We start from the raw sequence: 6728 nt of genomic DNA on the forward strand, positions 1-6728 counted from the left end.
AATGTTTGAAATAAGGGGATTTTACATTTTCCTTTTCATGATGATATATTTCACAGCCAACTTTCCTTGTTATTCTCTGAGTGTAACGACCACGTGGTTAAAAGAGAGAAACCTAAGGGATGAATTTTTAAATTTCGTATTTTCTCGTGTGATATAAAGGATTTTTATGAAAGGCAACAGGTAAAGAAAAAGAAAAAAAAAAAACAGGAAGTTTGTACACCTAATACGCTCAAAAGGCCTTCACATTAACCCATTAAACTGACCTAGAATAAATGTGTCTTAACTTCACCGTTAATTGAGATTTTCCTGACAGGAAAAATATATGAAAACAGGAAGTCCTTTCATTTCACAGAAGTGCAATAGCAGACAATAAACATCTGATAAAACATATTACCTGATTAGCGATTACAAATGTTATCTACAATAAAACAGATTTTCTTCTTTAAAGATATCATATTTATTATGTTATTATCTGTTTATTGCCTATATTTTATATATTCATATATCCTTACATGCTTGTTTTTTTTTTTTTTTTCATTAAGAGATAGATATAGACTGAAATATAGAAAGGAGGATAGGCAAACAGACGGATAAAGAGAAAGAGAAACAGACAGTCTGGGAATTAGCTCGAAATACAACAAAAGGAATAAAAGAAGAAAATGAAGAGAAATACTGAGACAGAAAAATGGACATATAATCCTGGACAAATATAGAAAAATAGACCCAAATAGTTGAGTGGATGCATAGGTCGACACTTTATATATAGCTGGATAGAAGAGAGAGAGAGAGAGAGAGAGAGAGAAGGAGGAGGAGAAAAAGAAGAAAAAAGGAAAAAGAACAAAAAGAAAGGATGAAGGAGAAAGAGGAGGAGGAAGGAGAGAGAGAGAAGGGGGAGAGAGATAAATGAGGATAAATCAGTGTATAAGCAATTGCCAAACTCATTTACCAAATGAGCACCGATTAAAAAAGAAAAGAAAATAGAGAAAAGAAGGGAGACTAATAATAATAACGACAAGAACAACAACAACAATAATAATGATAAGAACAACATTAATAATGATACTCATAATGAATAACAATAATGATGATAAATGAAGGACTAAAAAGAACGGAAAAGAGAACAAGGGACAAGACAATAAACGCGGAAGACAACAGACAAGCGAAAGGAAAACGTATTTTTGACGCATCGTTTTGGCCTGAGGGTTTTCCAGCGCATCGGTGACGTCACCGAGATAGCGCCAATATGCCTCTTTTCTCTCTAATTACGTGCTCTGTTTCCTGTCTCCTTCGTTGTTTATCGGAGCAGATGGATATACCGACCGAGAGGATAAAAGAAAAGGCGATAACGCTTGAGATAGAGGAAGAATTAGGAGATTTAAACGGTATAAAGTTATTGCGCATCGATTGAGTCATTTTTTTTTTCCCGCCACTTTCCTGCCGCCATTTTGCTATGATTATTACGGCTGTCCCTTTTCATCACTTGTGAAGATAATCGCTCGGGATGAGGTCAGGTTAATGAGTGTTTTGCCTCGCGGGGTCAAAAATCCCTCAAGGCTTGGACAGTTTACTTCAGTCCCTCCACCCTACTCCCCCCCTCCCTGTTCCACCCTCCCCTCTCCCTGTTACTCCCCTCCCCCTCCCCATTAGCCATTCTTAACACTCCCTTTCCTGTCCCACCCCCTCCCCCCCCCCACCAATTAAGTTCTCTTATACTCCTCTCCCTCTCCCTCTTCCCCCCCCCCTCTAACATCTCCCTCTCCCTCCTCCTCCCGCCCCCTCCATCTCCCTCTTCCTCTCTCCCCCCCCCCTCCACCTCCCTCTTCTTCCTCTCATTCTCATCTCGAACTCTCCTTCCCCCTTTCTTCCCCTCCCTCCATATCTCCCCTCCTTCCCTCCCTTACCCTCCCTCCCTCTTTCTCCCCCCTTCCACCGCCCCCCCCCTCCCATTACAGCCTCCCCAGAATTGCCCCAAATACAGTTCGAATACAATTGTTATAAATGAATCAGTCTTTGCGTTCCATTCGGTTCATAACGACTTAGGTTTCGTGTTCAGCGCCATCTCGGACGCAGAATCTCGAGTCTAAATCATGGAAATATAACCCATATTTACATGATTCAAGAGATCTAAATAGTAATAATAATAATGATAAATGAATTAAGTAAATACAGTTAATAAATAAACAAATAGATAAATAATGATAAATGAATTAAGTGAATAAATAAACAAATAGATAAATAATGATACATGAATTCAGTATATAAACAAGTGAATAAATAAACAAATAGATATATAATGATAGATGAATTAAGTAAATAAATAAGTGAATAAATAGATAAATAGATAAATAATGATAAATGAATTAAGTAAATAAATAAGTGAAAAAAATAAAGAGATAAATAATGATAAATGAATTAAGTAAATAAATAAGTGCATAAATAAATAAATAGATAAATAATGATAAATGAATTAAGTAAATAAATAAGTGCATAAATAAATAAATAGATAAATAATGATAAATGAATTAAGTAAATAAATAAAGTGAAAAAATAAATAAATAGATAAATAATGATAAATGAATTAAGTAAATAAATAAGTGAATAAATAAATAAATAGATAAATAATGATAAATGAATTAAGTAAATAAATAAGTGAATGAATAAATAAATAGATAAATAATGATAAATGAATTAAGTAAATAAATAAGTGAATGAATAAATAAATAGATAAATAATGATAAATGCATTAAGTAAATAAATAGGTAAATGAATAAATAAATATTAATAAATAAATAAATATAAATAAATAATGGTAAATGAATTAAGTAAATAAATAAATAATTAGATAAATAATGATAAATGAATTAAGTAAATAAATAAGTGAATGAATAAACAAATAGATAAATAATGATAATATTCCTTCGTGCCAAAATACAACATACAACAGACAGCGACCACACATGACTGTTTTGCTAACCTGATGGAGAAAACAAGATAGACCTATGGACGTATGTTGTTTTGTTGTCTTGTTTGTTTGTTTTCTCGTTTGCTTGTTTTCTTGTTTGTTTTTTATTTTCTTGTTTGTTTGTGTGTTTTGTTTTGTTTTTTTGTGTGTTTGTTCGTTTTTTTTCTTTCTTGGGTTTTTCGTCCGGTTGTCTTTTTTTCTAACATTTTTATTTTTCATCGCGTTTCTTTTAGTGTTATTTTTTCGCTTTTTTTCTGTTACGTTTTTCATTATTTCCACTCGCTTTCCTGCCATCCTCCTCCTCCTCTCATCCCGGTTCCTCCCACTCTCCCTTTTCTTCCTACTTTTATTTCTTTTTCTTTCCCTCTTCCTCCATGCCTTTCTCTTCCTCTTCCTCCACCTCCTCCCTCCCCTCCCCTTCACCTCACCCCCTCACCCCCTCACCCCTCCCTCTCCCCCTCTTCCTCCCCCTCCCCTTCACCTCACCCCTCTCACCTCACCCCCTCTCCCCCTCCTCCCTCCCCTCCCCTTCACCTCACCCCCTCCCCCTCCCTCCCCCTCTTCCCCCTCCCCCTCTTACGAATGACGTCACCATGAACCCCCCTGAAATCCCACGGGGGGGGGGGGGAGCACGTGGCCCAAATCCCACAGATGGTACGAGGCCCAAGGGGTGGGGGTGGGGGGGTGGGGGGGTGGGGGGTTGTACGACTCCTGGGTGGGGGGTGGGTGGGTGGGGGGAGGTAGAGGGATAGGGGTTGGTGGGGTGGGTGGAAGGGGAGGGGGAGGAGGGGGTCTCTTTTTTTTCCTAAAATTCATTATCGGTTCTTCTTCGTCCATTATTCATCCTTTGTTTACAAGTTATAACTATGAATATAACGATAATACAAAAATACAAATAAGATGTAGTGGAAATAGCGACACAACACAGGTGAAAATAACAAAAGTTATTCTATATTCCCCTAATTACGTTATTTTTTTCTGTTATAACTACGAATATAACGAGAATAAGAAAATGCAAACAAGACGTAACGAATACAACGATATAACAAAGGAGAAGATAACAAAAGTAAAAATACTGGAGCGAAGAAATGGGATACGAAAAGAAAACGGAGATGAGGTGTGAAGGGGAGAGGGAGCCGAGCCGAGGAGAGGAGGGGCGGGGAAGGGGGGACTGATAAATGGGGGGAAGGGAGGAGGTGAAGAGAGAAAGGGAGGAAGAGAGGGAGGGAAGGAAGGTGGGGGTGAAGAGAGAAAGGTAGAAAGATAGGGAGGAAGAGAGGGAGGGAAGGAAGGAGGGGGTGAAGAGAGAAAGGTAGAAAGATAGGGAGGGAGGGAAGGAGGAGAGGAGGGGGGTGAAGAGAGAAAGGGAGGAAGAGAGGGAGGGAGGGAAGGAGGAGAGGAGGGGGTGAAGAGGGAAAGGGAGGGAGGGAAGGAGGGGGGAGGGGGTATAGAGAGAAATGGGAGGGAAGGGAGGGAGAGTGTATAGAGAGAAAAAGAGAAGAAGAGAGGAAGGGAAGGAGAAAGGAGGGGTCAAAGAGAAAAAGGGAGGAAGAGAGAGAGGGGAGAGGGGAGAGGGGGAGGGAAGGAGGGGGTGGGGGTGTCGGCATGTTGTTTATGTGTCATCATGAGGATTAGGGAGAGAAATGACAGCGGATCAAGGTTAGGAAAGTCGACCACGGGGGGGGGGAGGTAATGGATAGGGGGGAGGGTGGCGGAGGGGAGGGGGGATGTGTGTGTGTGTGTGTGTGTGTGTGTGTGTGTGTGTGTGTGTGTGTGTGTGTGTGTGTGTGTGTGCGTGTGTGTGTGTGTGTGTGTGTGTGTGTGTGTGTGTGTGTGTGTGTGTGTGTGCGTGTGCGTGTGCGTGTGCGTGTGTGTATGTGTGTGTGTGTATGTGTGTGTGTGTGTGTGTAAGCTATGTGAACACGAATTTTAGACACCAAGACACACACAATAATAAAATCCCATTTCTTATTCCCGCAACATAATCAACTGTGTACTAATAAATGCTTTTGAAATAATGTTACTTTACAAATAATGACCAACAACATTTCGACTTCCTAAACCTTCAGTGACTATCAAAATTCTTAATAAATTGTGTCGAGCGTAACTGTAACTAATGTTTGTATATCCATGACGAGAATGTGTATATCTTACGGTGAGTAAATTAACCATATATATATTAATGAGCTTCTTTTGGCTTTTAGATTAATCGTTTTTGTAATAGATTTAGGTGTTGTTGTTTTTTTAGAAAATGCATTTTCATTGTGCCCGTATAGAAGTGTTTTCATATACAGGTTTTACGTGTTGAACAAATCTTTCTTCCAAATATACCTACCAAGAAATAAAAGCATTTATACACAAAAAAATCAAATTCCCCAAATTATTTACAGCATTGCGCTCTCAGATCCAAAATGCAAAAAAAAAAAACAGCTAACATCCGACGGTCGCCAAGCGCACCGCTCAAAATGGCCGCCTCGGTCCTTTTCCACAACTTCCGTTTCTCTTTGGCTCATGTTTTCGTCGTTTCTAAATCCTTACCTTTTGGCCTGTTAACAAATGATTTAATTGTGCGTCTGTTTGTGATAGTGTAATAAGAGGATTGTTATTCGTTTCACAATACTGACCGTCGTAACAGCCAGATATCAATGTCGAAAATGATTTTGGCCAATAAAATCATTTTGCAAACAACAAACTTAAAAAACACTCATAATGTTAGTTATAATTATTCTGATATTAATGAAAACCACAACAAAACATCAATCAACGAACGATTTTAGTGAAGATAATACAACAACGGTGATATATAAAAAAAAATTCTAATATTAATAGAAGGAGGGTGTTGCCAAATTAATAAATGATAAGAAATAGCATACAAATAATAATACTGCTGATATAAGTAATGATTATCATTTACATTGGATCTTTCGTCAGTGGTGATGACAATGAAAAGTATGATAATAGTAATAATAATCATGATAATTATAGCAATGATGATAATCATAGAAAGATAATTCATAACAGTAAAGCTAAGCATGATGATGATGATGATAATGATGGTGAAGACGATGGTAACAGAAGTAGCAATGGTGACACTAATGATAGTGATAGTGATGATGATAATGATAGTAGTAATGATGATTATAGAATAGTAATGGCGAATATGTTGATAATAATAATGATAAAAGTAATAACAATGATGATAATTATGATTATGCTAATGATAGTGATAATAATAGCTATAATAATGATCATACTAATGATGACAGTAATAATAATGGTATTAATGATGATGATAATGATGATGATGATAATCGTGATAACAACAATGATACCGATAGTAATGATATTGATATTGATGATAATGATAGATCATGATGATAATAATTTTGATATCAATAGTAACAACAACAACAGCAAAAGCATTTTTATTAGTAGTATCGTTATCATTTTAATGATGAATGGTGGTCTCTCCCATGATAATGATCATGGCAGAGACCATCATTCATAATTAAAATCATTAATAGTATTGGTCTCTAAGAACAAATTAATATAAAATCATAAAGATTGCAAGAATGATGAGAATGTGAATAGGAAATAAAATAGTAATGATGATAACAACAACAATTATTAAAACAATAACAATTATTAAAAACAATGACAACAAAATATAAAAGATAAGAGTAATGATAATAAGAATGTTGAAAATAGTCAAAATGATAACAGTGATTAATAACTGTTAATCTTAATAATATTGTTATATTGCTAC

Source organism: Penaeus vannamei, chromosome 16 (assembly GCF_042767895.1).
Source record: "Penaeus vannamei isolate JL-2024 chromosome 16, ASM4276789v1, whole genome shotgun sequence".
Lineage (NCBI taxonomy): Eukaryota > Metazoa > Arthropoda > Malacostraca > Decapoda > Penaeidae > Penaeus > Penaeus vannamei.